Raw genomic sequence first — 17,635 nt, 5'->3', positions numbered from 1 at the left:
GTGGTCTTTCCGCTAGGCCCGTTTCTTGAAGAAAGCGCACGAGGCCGCGAGTTTTTGAAAGTCGTTCCGCACAAGAACCTTCGGGGAAGAGGAAGTCCGTCAGTATGCCAGGCCTGGCGTGGGGAAGATAGGGAAGGGGAAGGATGTGATGTTTGTCCCGCATAGTATGGTATGCACGGCATTCTGTCAGGATATGCGCGATAGTCTCCGGGTGATTACAGTGTCCACAAATCTTCAAAAACAGAACTTCAACGCATAGCACGCTCTGCGCCAACCATTGCCACGAATGAGAGAAAGGGGCGTACCCTTTTTGTGTCAATCTGGATATAGTATTATAATTGACAAAAAAAAGGCACCTCCCTCTCTCCTCGAATCAGAAGCGATAACCCTATCATTCGTGGCAATGGTTGGCGCAGTGCGTGCTATGCGGTGAAGTTCAGTTTTTATAGTGTACCAACTTTCACCCGCAATTACTAACATTTCAGAAGCGCACTCTCAGGGTTTCTGAATCAGCAGGACTCTCGCCCTTTGTCAAAATTACTTCATCCATGGCCAAATACAGTCCCGCGACGCTCTGCCCACAAAGCACTTCTGACCTTTTTGGACAACGTAGGACATCGGTCCTGACTACGTATTTATTACTCCTTTCCACCACATTACCACCGACAATGGGGTAGAGTTACCGCCCATTGCCATGAAACTCCCTAATCATAACCGAAAAATAAAGTTGCTGTTTGTTGTTTGTTTGTTTGTTTGTTTTTAGTGAGGATCATATAAATGGGGATTCAGGTGAGACAAAGAGCGTGTCCGTCTGACCGTCCGTGGCGGTACACTGTAAAGCGTGCTTTCACTGCATCATCTATGTGTACGCAGGAGAAGCAGCTAAGCAATATTCTCCGATCCCTGCTCTCTTGGAGAAGTGAGCACTTTTCCAAGACTACTTTGCGTCACCTCGCTTGTCTTTTTTTTAAATGCAGATATCACTCTAGTTGCCGGGTAGATGTGTTGGCGTTAGGTATATACTCGACCCCGTCGGAACTACACTCTTAAAAATGCATAGCACGCTCCTAGCCAACCATAATCTCGAATGATATCGTTATCTGCCCTAATTTGTTGAAAACTGGAAGCGTACGCCTTTTTTGCGACACTTATGCTGTTCATAACTGTCACAAAAAGGCGTACGGCCACCGTTTTCAACAAATCAGGGCAGATAACGATATCATTCGAGATGATGGTTGGCTAGGAGCGTGCTATGCGGTGAAGTTCATTTCTAAGAGTGTAGTATCTCCATATCTTTCATTTTTAATGTGAGGATGGAAATACAAACAGTGAAGCCTTGTTCGTTATTACACACGAGCTCTCATGTCGGAGAGTACATTTCTTCAGGTGTCATTTACTGATCTAATCTGCACAGTTGTAGGCCACCATGAATGATTTTCGAATGTCTCAATCAAGTGATTAAAACGGGTTTTCCGGCCCTTTGGAAGTCGTGCTGCTGGACCGTTGTGGCCGCTAAACGCTGCCGTCAAGTAAAGCAAAGATCAGAGTGCTTTGAGGAACGAATAAAAATATAATTACCGAAGATTGACTAAGATAACGATGAAATCGTTTACAAAGCATTCTGTGAAACGTCCGCCGCCAGAAGCGCAATCATGATAGATCATCTTTATATGGAGCTTTTTTCCCAATGGATGTTTTTGCCGCGTGGATAATCTTTCTCGCTCGTATCTTCTGTCCCATTCGATCTCGTTTTCCCATTCCTTTTATCTTTTTTCGCGTTGAATCTTTCTTTCGTAAGCGCTTCACGACTGTAAGCCGATCATTTGGAGCCCACGGAAATGTAAAAAAAAAGAAAAGAAAAAAACTGTCGTTTAACATTTCTATTAATCGTTAACATAGCACATAAGAGCATGATCACGCCTAATAGCGTTTAGCAAAATTCATGAACCTGAATCTGACATAGAACTCCTTTTTGTACCTTGTCGGAATAACGCACATGAAGTCACCTGGAACGAATGATAGGCGACATTTGTTCCTATTGCACTACTTGGTTTGTGGCAGCTCACACCAAACAATTAAAGGGCTCATCAAGTCTCTGCCATCAGTGTGCGGCCTAAGGTAAGCTTTGTTTCACTTCCAAAGTAATATCTTGAGCACACCAGCAAATGAAATTGTGCCATGAGCGCAACAATGACGTTAAGTGACATTCACAGAAACGAGCCGTCTGATCCATATTAAAACGAACAATTGACAAACTTTTGGTTGGTTTGGATTGGGTGGTATAAAAAAGAAAACTCATGCACCCTCTACGCATCTCCACCCTTCATCCTCTATCCACCATCCGCCTTTCTTTTTTTTTTTTTTTTTTGCTATAGTCGTGACGACACCCACTTCTGTGTGGCCAGCAACGACGAGCCGATCATGCCATAACCCCCCCCCCCCCCCATGAAAAAGAAAAATATGGAGATGTTGGCCCAACTCTACATTGGGCCGGCTACTCCAGTACTCTTATGGTTGCGAGGTCTGGCTACGAAGGAGTCTAAAAGGATGTTCGTTCCACAAAAGTCTTAAGGAAGGCGGTCACAGAGTGTGAAACATGTCGATGTGCTGCTGGCCAATCACCGAGTACCTTCTTGAGGTCAAGAGGACCGTTGTCGTGTCTGACCAAGGCATCCCGGAGAACTTCACGACTTCCTGCGAATCGCTCGCAGCTGAGCAGTACGTGCTCAGTGTTCTCTGGCACTCCGCATCGGAAGCAGTCTGTATAAAGACCCCCTCTCATATGTACGTAGCCACAGTCGTGCAGTCATATGTACATAGTAGCTTGTGCATTTCTCATCGTAATGAATTCTAAATAGTGAATGTATTGGTACTGACGTTGCATAAATTTCCTCAAACGAAACACGCGGCTGTAGGGAACGTTCAGCCGGAATCGGTGGAGTAAGGTGGACGAATATCGGTTTAGCGAACGCAATGTCTGTGCTACTATTAACAGACGCTCTATGTGGAACATTCGAATCAGGCACCTCACGTTACCTTGAGCGTGCCCGTGTGGAACAGACAATAGAAAGCGAGAGACGTCAAAACGACCGCCAAAATCACACAAGTGGTGCGCGCTCCGTGTTGTTTATGTCATCATTGATAGCCTTCTGAAAAAACCATCTGCTTAGTTCATTTTTTATTTGTATTTTCGTCGCTCCGACGTCGCTTTTTGTATCTAATATACACCTGTGTCCTTGAGCACTTCCTGCGCGAGTTCCTCGCGCAGCAGGAAGAACAGAGACTCGTCGTATATATAATCCAGGCGGTAGAATCGCGGGTGATCCGTCATATGCGTTTGTCCATCTTTGCAATGAGGTGTACGTTTCATTTTTGTGTACATCTCTCGTATTGAGATTGATGCGCTTGCGTGGGAGAGGTCCCGAAAGAGAATGCTACAAGTTTCACTGCTTATTCTTCTTTCCTTTTTTTTTCTTTTTCTGTAACTTGATCTATCCTACTGTTCAAGGTTCGGTGATTTGTTTGTCGTGATTGAAGAACGTGTTGAGCAAAACTGACGTCCTTGTTGGTTACGCGTCGCCGTGAGAGCAAGTTCGAAATAAAAACCAAACCTTTGGGCTTCTGCTGCCGAGAAAGGCTTCATATTCGTGCCCATTTTTTTTCTTTATCACATCACATCACATCACATCACATCGTGCTCCTTTTTTTCCCTCTTTTTTGTGTGGCAGTTAACGTATATTTAGACCGTCTCAAAAAAGCGTGCGCCTCCCATATTCAACGAATCTGGAAAGCGAACGATATATTATTCCCAACGACGGAATCGCCTCTGAGCGAGTTGTGCGGTGAAGTTCTGTTCAGACGCCCGTTTTTAGACTGGGCCTTTAGAAGGTCTTATGCACTCTAACAACAGAACTTCACCAAACCGCACTTCACCGCAGAACACACTCCTAGCTAGGCATCATCCCGAATGACATCGTTTTCTTCCATGATTAGTTGAAAACAGGAGAGTATATAGTCTTTTCTTGTGGCAGGTTATGCGCTACCTTAATTGTCACAAAAAGGCGTACGCCCCGGGCTTTCCACAAATCAGAAGTGAAGTTCTGTCCACTCTTAAAAATGAACTTCACCCCATAGCACGCTCCTAGCCAACCATCATTCCGAGTGAAGTCGTTCTCTTCCCTGATCCGTTGAAAACGGGAGGCGTACGCCCCCTTTTTGTGACACTTATGCAGAAATGTAAATTGTCACAAAAAGGCGTACGCCCAGCGCTTTCCACAGATCAAGAGCGACACAGGTATCACTCTGTACAATGGTTGGCCTTCAGAGTGCTATGTGGTGAAGCTTTGTTTTAAGAGTGTCGTAAATGTGTAGGATCCCGTTGTTTGACTCGACGCCATGTTTACCTACCATCGTGTCCGAGTTATAAATTCTCTTATGGCAGGTCATCGGATAAGCTTCTGCTTTGTCCGGTCATCTGGTCGCCCTATTACTAATCTTCCCTTTCACAATGAAGAAAAAGTAGTCAAGCCGTAATTTCGTCAGTTGGTGAAAAAAAAAACAAAAAAAAAAAAAACGAAAAGAGACACACAAAGGACTGCGGGAAGCAGGCCGCGAAAGGAGATGTGGGAGTAAAAATATTTTTTATCACTCAGGGTACATTTGTGATATCGAAGACTGTCTTCCGTAAAAGAGAGGCGGCCTGCGTATTATCGCTGGACCCACACGTAGCCTTCCACATCTTAAAAGCGCCGATGACGAGTCCTCTCGAGCTATATATAGCTCATATACGACCTTTCCAAGTAAGACCTACATCTGCGACGTCCAGGAAGTAAGTTATCCCTAAAACATTCCTCGGAGCAAAAAACAATAACGGGGAGGTCATCCTTACTCAGCGTTTCTTTTTTTCTTCTTCTCCTACAGATGTCCTCTTCCTTTTCTTATGGTTCTCATAAAGCATCGACGCCAAATAGGGAATATACATGTCCTTCTCAGCAGCCCTACTCGAATTTCTTCCCGTCGAAATGACCTTCTTGCTTGAAAGGAAGACCAATTCGGAAACATTACAGGCAGCTGCGCCTGATTTTACGGCCGCAAAATGAACGTTCCCCGTTGCCATTTTCTCTCTTTCTCTCTGTAAAAATAAAAAGAAAGCAGTTAGAAAAAAAAAACTCCTCTGAAAAAATTATTAATTTGACGTTCTTACAGGAGCGCGCATAAAAGTGAATGTTGATAAATGGTTTCGCAATAAGAGATAGAGATATTTTATAGCGTTTTCATCTTGTTTACATTTCCTCCTGCCCAATATGGGGAAACCGCTATCCTTTTGGACGATCTGCAGATTTCTATTCAACGCGAGTTTTAGGGGAGCAGTACCGAGGAACCTTGCCAAAAATGAGGAGCTCGCTCGCAAATGTTTCCGAACTATTGCAACGCTATGGTAATATGAATAATGACCGGCCGTTCGGTAAAGTGCCGGCCGGCTCGCGACCCGTGAATGTTTTATGAATGAAGTTTTTATTGCCTGTTTGTTTTGTTTTCGTTTCGATGTGCGTGAATGCGGGCCAGACTAGGAATACACAGTCTCGCATTATACCTTGAAAGAGGGAGAGAGAAAGAAAGCGCACGGCCGAAAATGATAACATCCGAGCTTTTCTCGACAGCTGATGTTCTTACAGCATTATGACGTTCTTAAAGTGAATGATCAATTTAGGAGATATGTCCTACTAGAATAGAAAATTTCTCAGCGAGGTAGGAAGAAAGTACAATATAGAAAGAAGGTAGAAGGTCGTTTAAATGCATCCGAGAAACAGTCACTCTTCTTCTGGAATAGCCAAAACGCATTATTCGGAACATCATGTTCAGAACACTCAGTTCTTGGTGTTCGAAGCTTCCAGGTGACGTTTTGTCTGTGCGTGATACAACTTACGAACTAAAACAGTATACTATATCACTACTGCTCTCACCGGAGTAAAGACACTACAGTTACACGGGCAGACTGATGAGGCAACATGCTCTGACATTAGGACACAGTATTAGGTGACCGTGAGCATACAGCGTTTCCATTCCCTTTTACAATCCATGTTTTTACGTGACGACAGAAAGGGTTTGAGAAGAACCAGATTCAAAACACAGAATTTCACCGCATAGCACGGTGGTCCCGCTACGACTCCGTATCATAAACGGTGGCGCTACCTGACAGTAGAAAATAAATAAATAAATAAACCAATTATTTCGGACATACATATTTCGTGATCGACAACCACTTGACAACGTTCTCAAAATGATTTTCGCGCAGCCCTTAACGTAGAAAGTATAGGTCGACGTCGACTGTGAATCTCTTACGTCGCTCATTCCAGGGAACTTGTGGTCTCTCGTCGTTGAGAGACACCATTACACAGGAAGGAGTCGAAAAACGGAACACCCTTCGGTTACCGTGAGTCGTCCGTCCGTTAAACGTATCTCTCCGCGACTAAACCTACTGCGCTCCGAGTAGGTGCGCTCGAGGAGCGTCTCCGGTTCTCTAAATTGGAAACTCTACCATCTCCGGTCGCGTCTCGCCGCTAAGAAATCGTCTTTAGCAGTGCTATCATGTAATACCGTACTCCAGGCTATCTACGCCAGCGGGCGAACATGCTCTTCAGTTCCTGGATTTCCCAGTTACTCCGAGTCCGAACTTCTTTCTCAAATAGCAAGGTCTTGCACCATTGCCAATTTTTATGCGTTGAAATAAAGAAGAGAGCACGATATTAATTAATTATGATTTCATGGTGAGTCCCAGGTGAGTTGCTCCCATGTCCATATGTTGGAAGACGCGTGATATACTTTGCCTCCAACGTACTGAGGCACATCAGTGAACTGTTCTTGCATCAAAAATGCTCCTATGGCCGTTGTACTGCTATTACATAGAACATAGAACATACGCCTTCGTGCAAAATTGCATTTCTGCGCGGAAATATACACCAAGGATCGCCTTCAAGCATAGCATATACCAAAGGATACAAAAACAAATTACTTTCCCTCTTTTCTCTCTCTCTCTCTTTGCTCAGAGTATGGATGCTGTCCCATAGAACTCCGGGACAACATCTCGTCTCCTTTTTCCTATCCACTATACTTACACCCGGCAACTTTTCATACAAATCACCCCGGACCGGCCTACTGCCCCATGGATGAGCCGAGCTCCAAAATGGGAACAAAGGCGCCTGTTCGAAAGAAGGGGAGGAGGAAAGCAAACTGTGCCGGGGCCTTTGTACGTACCAAACGACTTTGAAGCCGAGGAAGGGGGCAAGCTGGAGTGTATTGCGGATGCCAGTGGTACGAAGGGCCCCCGGAATTATTTACGGTTATATTCGTTGAAGCCCTTAGACACACACACACACACACACACACACATGAGCTGCTGGGGAGGAGGATGTATTTTATGAGCGGATGTACGCCTTCTCGCAAAAGAAGAAAGATGGACCCTGCACGGCGGAAAGGGTTGATGGTCATGGTTCGTCAGCGGGGCTCGTAGCGTAACGTTAGAAGCATGTTGATATTGCGGAACTGGAGGAAATGGTTTCTTCTTCTTGTTGGCACATCAGAATACGATGAAAGCGTAGCTGCTGGACAGTGTCAAGGCCTCGAGTTACTGGTCATGTGCTGCTTGCATTAGTGACTTCATTGGGAGGAATGCAACTGGAATCATCTACCTCACCACTCTTTACACTTTTGAAGGAGTTACTCATTGGTAGCTGCTAAACTTGAAGTATGCCACACTAGAGGACGACTCGTGCCGCATTCTTAGGAACGGCGCGAGACCTACCTTCCTTAGAGAAACCTTAAGGCCCTGGCCCAATGGCTCAGTACCTGGTCCGGGCTCTGCTCGAAGAACTTCTTGGCTTCCCGGCCCGGTCCGTCCCGTCAACTACAGTGTAGCGGGCGATAGAACTCGCAGGGTGCTATCTAAAGCCGGTACCGCATGACACGAAGAACTAGCCGAACTCTGGTCGAACCGGCGTCGCGTTGGAGCTCTTTTCCGTGCATTATACACCAGCCCTAAAGAACGATATGTCATGCCCGGCCCGCGAGACCGGTTGACTCGGCCTTTCGGGTAAGCACGATCCTGTGCAGTGCGCTATGCCAAAGGCCGGCCAAAAGAACGATATGCCCGGCCTGGCCCGCCGGCTGGGCTATCCCGTGCTTTTGGGTATAATCAGTGGCGTATCTAGAGCTACCTGCGCCCATGGCAACATGGTTAACATGATGTCCTTGGGGATGCGTTTTCGTGTTGTCCGCACTAGGTTTCACACTATAACCTCTCTAATGGCGGGTGCTTTAGATCATTTATGAGTGTGCCAGGTTGAGTACCCGACCTGGCACATTCACATCCTACCACATAATAGCGCCCCTGTTCACCTGGCGCCCATGGCACCTGTCCACACCTGCCACACCCTAGATACGCCACTGGGTATAAGCACGATCCTGTGCACCCCTTGCCACATCCCTTTCCTTTGTAAATGATCAATGTGGTAATGTAGGTTTGCAGTTGCGGTGGTGGGTGGTGGGGTGGTTAAAGGGCTCGCCGTTGTCGACTTCACAGAGGTGGGCAACGTCACGACTGACATCCTGGGGAATGTGCGTCCTGGGCCGACTTCTAAGTGTACTGTGCGGACATATGGCTGAAAGCGTCTGAGGAAAACCCTCTGCAGTTGCGGTAGAGTATCGCGTGTGGCGATGAAACGCCCAATCATCAAAATAAAATTGTTTTGTAAATGGCATGTCTCTACACCAACACCAAATAGCGACATGTAGTGACGGTGAGTGGCAAAATTTGCCACTTAATTTGTCGCTCACTGGTTTTGATCAGATGAAAGAAATAATTAAGTGATGGAGTGAATAGTGATGCTACATCCAAGTTCCTGGTATCACATCCCTCATGGGCGAAAATGCAAGTGCACAAAGGCACATAAACAACAACACGGGTCTATATATAGCTTTACTACAGGAGACCAGCGTTCACGAGAAATTTCAGGAAGAAAAAGGAGTATACGTATATCTTACTCAGCGAATCCACAAGTTCGCGAAACTCTTCGGTTTCTTGATATCGACCTCATCGACCTTTAAAGGCTTACTGCTTGTAACGACTCCGACATTTTACACTGACTTGGTCGAAACTTTTTAACTACATCTTGAACTCCATCATTATCATCATCTCTGTTCATCTCTGGTCATCATCTGTCATCGGTTTGTACTTTCTGTGTGTAAGAGTACTGGGACAGCCAGTTCGACTTCGTCGAAACTCACATCCCCATTTTTTTCTTTATCACATCACCATCACCAGCTTGTAAGGAATGGCTTTCTGGGATAATAAGAAAATGGCGAAGTTACTTTCGTCGTTATGTTCGTACTGTACTAGGGATCAGCGGGTGAGGTAAGGTTAGGTGACGTGAGGTGAGGTCAGGTGAGTTGGGTTAGGAGAATGACAGAATGAGGAGAATTCTGCGTAAAAACAGGAAACGGGTGGCTTTGCGCCACGAAACAGTTTCTGGAAAGTAATTAAATCGTTACCTCGTTACCAAAGATGCTTGTTTTTAATTACATTTCAAAGAGCGGCTATCACAAGGAACAGGATGAAACAAATATTGCCAACATATCTCTTTAAAGACTATTCATTCAATGAAACACATATTCACCCATATTCCAGCACTACACAGAAAATATGACACACGATTCACACGGGAAATGATCGGGAACGAGCGTTCTGCGAGACGCCGTTGGCCACCCTGTTGCGTTGGCCACCTGGTGCCGGCATCCAGAATTTAAGACGCCATTAGCGTCGTCTTTCCCTCTCTCCACACTCTCTGACTGCGGGCCCTCTTTCCGGTTCTCTCCTTCCGCATTCGCGCGCACATGCGGGTTACGTGGCCCTGGTTTCTAGGAGTTGACTCAAAGACGAATATATCGCTGCTAAAGAATCTTTTACGTCCTTTTTCGCAAGAGTCCATGATTGCGTGTTTAGGAAAGGGCAACGACCTAAGGTTGCGGCGATTCGTTTGTTGGTATCCGGTTCCCGATTTTACCTATGGAATTATGCATACGGGAACCGCATCGGAATTCCTCTCGAGCTATTTTTCGTTCTTTTCTTTTTTTTTCTTCCGTCGCCTCTTGCGTTGCGGCGCGTCTAAAAACGTGATCGGGTGCAAGAATGGCGCAATTTTCGCGCGAAGTAAGCGAAACCTTGGTGCACGGATGGGACATAAATTTTGGAAAGGAGATTTAAGGATGAGTGCCCGAAATGGTGTTGTACTTGATACTCATAAAATGTGTGCACGTCTCAGGAATGATTTGCGATCTCATTCGCAGTTTTAAAATTGAAATACTTAAAAGAGATCACATTAGGTTTAAAAGACGTCATACGTCATTAGGCTAAATCTCGATGAATGAAGCGGGGCTTCGGGAAATGTTAGATGTTATTTCTTTGCTGCTTTAAGGAGTATATTTCAATTTTTTAATATTCTTAAAACTGCCTTTATTGCCGCTGTGACGTATGCAGTAAGTAAATAAATAATTAGGCTAGATTTTCGGTTTGGCCCGAAACCGAAACTCCGACTACTCCTACAGGCCCTGGGCACACCAAGGGAGCTAAGGCACCTTTGTAGAAGCCTTTCTACGGCCTTCAAAATGAAAAATAAAATAAATAAATAAATAAAAAATAAAGACGAGCGTTTTCTGCTTCATTAATTTTTTTATCACTCGCAAAATAATAACACCTCACGCGAGAATCGTAGTCTCATTGGTCACCAGAAAAACGTACCCAAAAGCAATACATTCAACAATATTTCAGGTGCGTTGCGCCATCTATCCCCTACACGACTTTTTGCCAGCTATGGTTAGCCAACGAAACTCGCTACGATTTCGGATTCGAGCTAGAGGTACTAGGTGTAACATATAGTCACATAGCAGGGTTGTAACATAACCTTCCTGTCGACCGCAGAGAAAGAGAAGTGAAGAGGGGCCCCTTCCGTTAACCATTCGTTTTTAGCTGCGGTAAACGCGCAACAGATAACATGTCCTCTTGCGCAATAACGTTTATAAGCTTACCTGTAGCACCTGTAGCACGCGCAGCACGCGCGCGAGGGTGCGCACACAATGTGCAAGTGCATTTGAAAGGAAGTTTTCAAGAAATTGTTTCTCTATACGGGTATGCTCGGTTACCGTCTCTTGTATTTAACTCTCTGCTTTATTGATATCTTAATATCTCTGCAGCAGGATGACGAGTAATGCATCGCATCTTGGTATAGCTACTACTGCTAATGTACCACATTTTGTGGGCGAGTTATGTAATGCCGTTACATTTCGACCTAGTCATGCGTTTTGGCATTGCTCATTACTTAGGTTAAAAGTTCACGCATTACCTAAAGGAATTACGCCTAGTACAAGGAAGGAAAAAGTTGGTCCTTACAGAAGCTCGTCTTATCAGTCACCTTTGTCACTGATTAGATAAGGAGGACTAAGCAAAAGTGTGAACACCTACTCCGTATACGCTGCAGTTGTTTTTATCTTGATTATTATCCTCAGAAAGGCATGGGAAAATGTAGTTCATTACATTATTGGATGAGTCTAATGTCATTAGTAATGCATTACTGACCACGAAAAAGCAATGTGATGCATTAAATTCCAAAAGTGAATGAGTAATGGTAACACACCTTTCCATCATCGTCACTTTCTCATCCCTTCCACAAGCGCAATGGGGCAGTGTACCGCCATAACGGCGGAGAATGACCCACCACATCATCATCCCATTTATGTGTGTGTGTGTGTGTGTGTGGTAACACACTGCAAAATAAAAGTAATTTCACCACCTATGCTCTGTAGCTGTGAATGTTTAACAATGTACAAAACTCCGAATAGAATATTTATTTCACTTGTTTACGAAATGTTCACAACATGGCCAAACCTGATCGAACACGAACCAAATCCATGGGACCGTGACAGCCTCCGACACCGCTGAAAAATCTCGGACGTGTGTGCCACACGGCCGCCGTCCCTTAGAAAAAAAAAACGATGTCATTTAACTTCCCCAGTCCCACCCGATAAGAAAAATACAAGAAATACGAGGTACGTACTATAAGTGCATTAACATGTAGCTACCTAACTAAGATAATTAGACTATGAATAGATGAGGCCCGTTAGGCGTATGCCCGTTGTGAAGAGCAACATGACGGCAGGGCCACAAAACGTTAGTATTGTTGTTATGCTCCTGTTATTTTTAAGGGGGAATCACTTCTTCGCAAGAGAATAGAGAAAGTTTTTTTCGCACAGCGCTCAGAAACGGCGTAAAATATCGTCAAAAGAGAAGTACTGGCGTGTTCTCCTTGTATTACCCTTGTCAATGACACATTTTGTAGAATTCCAGGACTATCCGTTGATTTGTATTGAGCCCGAATTCGCAAATATTTTAGTGTGCGACACTCTATCGAGATGGCAGCACATGTTCGAGACGCACCAAACTTTAATTTATTAAAAATCAGCGGCTCAACCTTGTCCTCTAAAAAATACGTCATTGACTAGAGAAGAGCTAAAAGAACACGCAGTACCAATGTTATGATGATCGTTTAGAGCGTTCACGTGTTTTGTGCGAACGAAAATGGCCCATAGACTTCTGAAGAAGTGATTCCGCCTTAAACCGTTTGACAATGGACCTTTTTCACAACGCTTCTGCGCATGCTCTGTGACCCCGACGGCGCCGAAGAAGGTTCCTTACGTATTCAATAGATGGCGGCAATATGGCGAGCGTCGATCGTGTTTCGCTGGACAGCCGCTTGGATACGACGCGAAAGTGAAAAAGGTCCATTACCCTTAAATAAATACTCATGCTTCAGGTACTGTAACAGGGCGCCTCTTATAATACTTGAATGTATGTATAATAATAAAAGACTGTAGTAAAAAAAAAAAAAAACTCCCTTGCGCAATGTCATGTCCTTATCTGCCTCCTTCTTCTCTTCGACCTTTCCAAATGAGCGTCGCCCCAATGAAGCCCATCAAGAAAGCGCCTATGCCTAATTTCCCACACGAAAGCGTACTGCGTACTTTTACGCACCTTAAGCCTCTCAAGCCACTCTGAGATGAATCGCAAATTAAGGCTTCATTTCCCGGCGCTGTGGAGTCCTCGGGTCCTAATCCCAGGCCGATCGTTAAATCACCTTTTGCCGAACACCTAATCAGGAAGGTTCATTAAGAAAGGGAAAAAGGTTTTAATCTCACATTTTAATCGTCTTCTTTCATCCGAAGCTACAAGCTTCAACTTCTGTTCTAACAATTTCCAACGGGACTTCCACCTCCTCTTAAGTATTGCAATCACGATTTTCATTCCCTTCTTATACGGACAACAGAGAGAGTCTCTTCTCCTGGTGCTTCCATTTTTAATAACTCACGACAGTTTGACAGGTACGATTGACGAACATTGCCTGCGAACACAAAGGAACACATACGCGGTAATACGTAAAGATAAGAGCAGCAATGGTAGTAAAGGTAGATACGAGCCAATTTCTGCGCAGCCAAATTCATTTTACGTGGAGCTTTTCTTAATGCAATTACACGTTGCAGCCTCGGCTTGTTTTGGAGTAAAGGAGGTACGGCCGATAAACGCACAGGGACGCTAAAAGAATCTTCGTTTATGTTTCTGCTTGAGCGGACAATTACATTTGGGTAGGCGCTCTCGCTTTGATGTTGGGATGCGTTAAAAAAGACAAAAAAGAAGCACTCTTATGAATGTAGACACAGCAGTGTGTCTCGTTCACTGAGAAAAGCATACTTCTTACTGCTGTATATTTCGTACATTCCGCTTCTTTTTCGACAGTTTACGAGCACGTTTAGCAGAAGATCTGCGCCAGACAAGACCGTTGAGATTTGTTTTATACCTAGACGATCTACATGTTCTCAATAACGAACTGAAGCGTTCTTCTTTGTGTTCTACGCTTTGGAAGAGACGAAGCGAGAAAAAGGGAAGAACTGCGTAGTATCATGCGCAGTTCCGCGACATAGCTATTGGTTTTGCCGTCTGGTATGCCCATGCATGCAGCGGGCTTCGCAGGTTTCAGCGCATTGCTGATTTATGAAGGTGCTTTTGTAGTGTCTGTAAACTGAATAAAAATAATTGAATTGTAATTGAATTCTAAAATGAAATAACTATGTATGAATGCACATTGAAAAAGTCACGGACGACCCATACGATCTGCTCGCGTGACGACGACAACGTGCTCAGTGTCTCTCTTCTTTGTTTCTTTCTCAGCGCTTGAGCTGCGTCACGAGTCACGTGATCGGCCCTGCCAGGGGATAGGTGACGTCATAAAGTACCCTCCCTCTTCCCATATACTCTCCGATACGCTCTTTCCAAGAGAGGAGGAATTTTGCAAAAAGTGCGAAGGAGACGAGGCCTCGCGTGGGAGTGGTGAGATTGCTCGCCGTTGTTGGCCTCACACAGGTGGGCAACGTCACGACTGACGCCCTGGGCCGACTTCTTCTAAGGGAACTGTGCCGACATATGTCTCAAAGCCCTGTCTGAGGAAAACCCAGGAAAAACCTCCAGACAGCACAGCTGGCACCCGGATTCGAACCGTGGTACCTCCCAGTCTCGACGTCAGATGGCCAGCACGCTAACCACCGAGCCACGCGAGCTGGTGAGGCCTCGCGTATGCGCTGCAGCACCGTTTATTTGCTGCAGAGGACGCCGCAGCCACCACCCCCACCCCCCCCAAAAAAAAAAAGAAGAAAAGGAGAAAATAATATGGGGTGCCAACATGAGACCAATAATTCTATGGTTCGCTCTGGCCCTGGGTCAGCTTCAAGGCGAAAACGATCCACGAGAGAGCGATGACGGTGATTGTTTCTACAATTTGTTGAAAGTATCACGTAGTCATCGATCTCCTTCACGTCAATAATTTACTGTATCGCATCCATAACTAATTCAGATTTGCATTTGCGTTTTACGCATTTGCGGCGTAAGAGATGGCGTCTCTCTCTCTCTCACTCTGAGAAATATGACGTCATTCCGTTGCTTCCCTGAAAGGCTGAAACCGAGACAACATGGGGCCAGACTTGTACGTATCTTGAGTACGTACTCAAAGTACAGTATTTAAAATACTTTTTCCGGTATTTCGGCACGCTACTCCATACTTTTTGCGACAAGCATTTTTAAAGTATTTAAAATACTACTTAAATACTTAAAATTAAATTTGCTACTCAGTACTCAAAATACTTGCCTTCCTCGTCAAGCTGTATCCAGCACACTTCCCCGCCGTGTCCAGATTTTAAGCTCACTGGCACGTTCAGCATATTTTTCTCTTTGAGGAATTCTCTGTCATCTCCTGTACAATAGGCTGGTTCCACGCTTGGCCTTGTTTGTCAATAGCTCGACCCCTTCGTCAGAAAACGGTTCCTGTTCATATTGCCAGGTGAATCCCCAGGGGATTAGGTACAAGAGAGTCCCGGCATTTATTTCCTTCGTCACCAAAGCAATAAACACGCGCCAGAAGTTGAAAGGCCCGAGCTGACATACAGGAGGGACTACGAAGTTTTGGGTCAGAACGTATCACCAAAGTTTACCAAATATTACTTCACACCAAGACGTTGCAAATAAAAGATATGCTTAAGTATGGCGGATGAAGTTCATTCCTTTCATTTGTACGGTCAGTTTCACAATACGCTTTTCACTTACTGCTAATATTAAAGTAATTTAAAGAGTATCTTAAATACTCCTTAGAGTATTTAGTACTCTACTAGAGCTCTGCACGGGCCCGGGCCCGACCCGGCCCGCGGGCCGGGATTGTTATTGGCTGCGTGCTCCGGGCCGGGCCGACAAGCAAATGACACTGCATTATGCGAACGACTCGACCCTCTAGAACATTCTCAAAGCCACTTCGCATTGCTCCTCACTCCTCACGTATTTCACAATCACGTTCGTAAAGTTTGGTGAGAGGGGTAGGGACTGGGAGAAGGCGTTTGTCGACAGCATCCTCTACCTCCGCAAAAACTTGATAGTGTAATGATAACGCCCATGCCCGAATGCGTTCTGGATTTAATTTGGTCTCGTGCTGTCACGGTGTTACACGGCCAGCACTTGTATGTTTGTGGCCTTGTCTTCTTACTTATAAATTTGTTTGATAAGCGCCAGAAATGCGTACGTCACGGCTGGAAATACTAGGCCGGGCTCTACTCACTGGGCCACCGTGCCGGGCCCGGGAAAGTTGGCCCGTGCAGGGCCCTATACTCTACTTAAATTACTTTTCGTTTTGATTATTTTGTAGTCCATTTTAAATACTTTTGCGCAGTATTTTGTACATGTCGGCATGTGGCACGCGTTCTCTCATTTCCGTAAGCTCTCTCGGCAAATGTGCCTCAGCAGCAGACCTCACGTGACGGGGTCACCACCTCTCCGGAAACTAGTCATCACTCGCACGGGCCACTGTCCTCAAAGAAGTGCGCTCCGTTTCCGCAAGAACGAGAAACAAAACAACAAAACGAAGGCTGAATCGTTATCATTTAGCAAAGGCTAAATGGAAGCATCGGAACAGCCTGAATCCCATATGTCGCCGCCGTATTAGCGTATAGTGCTTGAACAGTGACAGATCGTGACGGCACGACTCCCCTAAACTCATTGATCACTGCAAAGTTAGTCGCTTTGTGGAAGTCATTAATTGGGCGCGGAAAGCGATGTTGTAGCATTTCTAAATTGTTTCTCGTCCCGGCTAGGACTGCTATACAGCCGAACTAATGAGTCTGTGCTCTCGTGTCGGCGAGTTTTGCTGTTGCACTAAAAGGATGGAGATAACGCAAGAGGAAGTATGGAGTACGGATACATGAGGGTAATTGCGGATGGTCTTCTTAGAAGCTATATAGATGGCATCGTTTCGAATACGTTTGGTGTTTCGTCCTGTAATGCGTGAAACATTGTTGGAGTAGTGGGAAAAAGGAATACACGCATTAAAGGGGCACTAAAATGCAAAAACAAGTTGACTTCAAATTACGTTCCACGTTAAGTTAATTTCGTACTTGTCATCATAATTCAAAACTTTGAATCAGTTACGAAGCTACAATCGAAATTATACCGGGCTCTTTCTTGCTTCGGCGCTAAGCAGTGAACGTCGCTTCCGCCCGTGCATCGGTGTTTATAGTCCATTCTGCGCGTGCCAAGCAATGGGGCAGTCGCGGTGAAAAACATAGTGCGCGTTGCGAAGCGGACTGCCGTCGCTGTCCGCAGGACGTGAAGATAAACGTTGTCACTGGAACATTCGCGAGAACTGTTGTGGGCTACAATTCATTGAATCGGTATTGAAAATGCAGTAGTGCGCATCATACCTCGTATATACGGTACACTACGATCGGACTCGTTCCGAATCCACACGGCCACGATTGGTGTGCGCGCGCGCTTCTCCTGCTGTCTCATTGGATGCCGCCAATCTTTGCCTCCTGGGGATCCTATTCGTTTCCGCCAAAGACGGATCAGTCTTCATTGTTTTTTTTTTCTTCTAAACGGTAGCGCTGTGTGAACTAATTTTACTCGCATTATACTAATTGAAACACGGACTTTCATTTGAGAGCAAGTTGTTTTTGTATTTTTGGTGCCCCTTTAAGGTGGCACTAAACGCACGACGCACAT

General features: G+C 45.2%; 1 long non-coding RNA gene across 1 annotated transcript in view; it reads right to left on the bottom strand.

The window, feature by feature from the left end:
* Positions 1–4,714: 4,714 nt before the first annotated feature.
* Positions 4,715–17,635, bottom strand: part of LOC135399738 (uncharacterized) — a 28,352-nt gene continuing 15,431 nt past the window's right edge. The window contains exons 2-3 of the long non-coding RNA XR_010424402.1: positions 4,889–5,131; positions 4,715–4,812 (exon numbers count right to left, since the gene is read on the bottom strand). This is a non-coding gene — a long non-coding RNA (uncharacterized LOC135399738). The remainder of the gene's footprint in view (positions 4,813–4,888; positions 5,132–17,635) is intronic.

This window comes from Ornithodoros turicata, chromosome 7 (assembly GCF_037126465.1).
Source record: "Ornithodoros turicata isolate Travis chromosome 7, ASM3712646v1, whole genome shotgun sequence".
NCBI classification, from domain to species: Eukaryota; Metazoa; Arthropoda; class Arachnida; order Ixodida; family Argasidae; genus Ornithodoros; species Ornithodoros turicata.
Note: the sequence above shows the minus strand (reverse complement) of the source record. Positions and strands in the feature narration are given on the sequence as shown.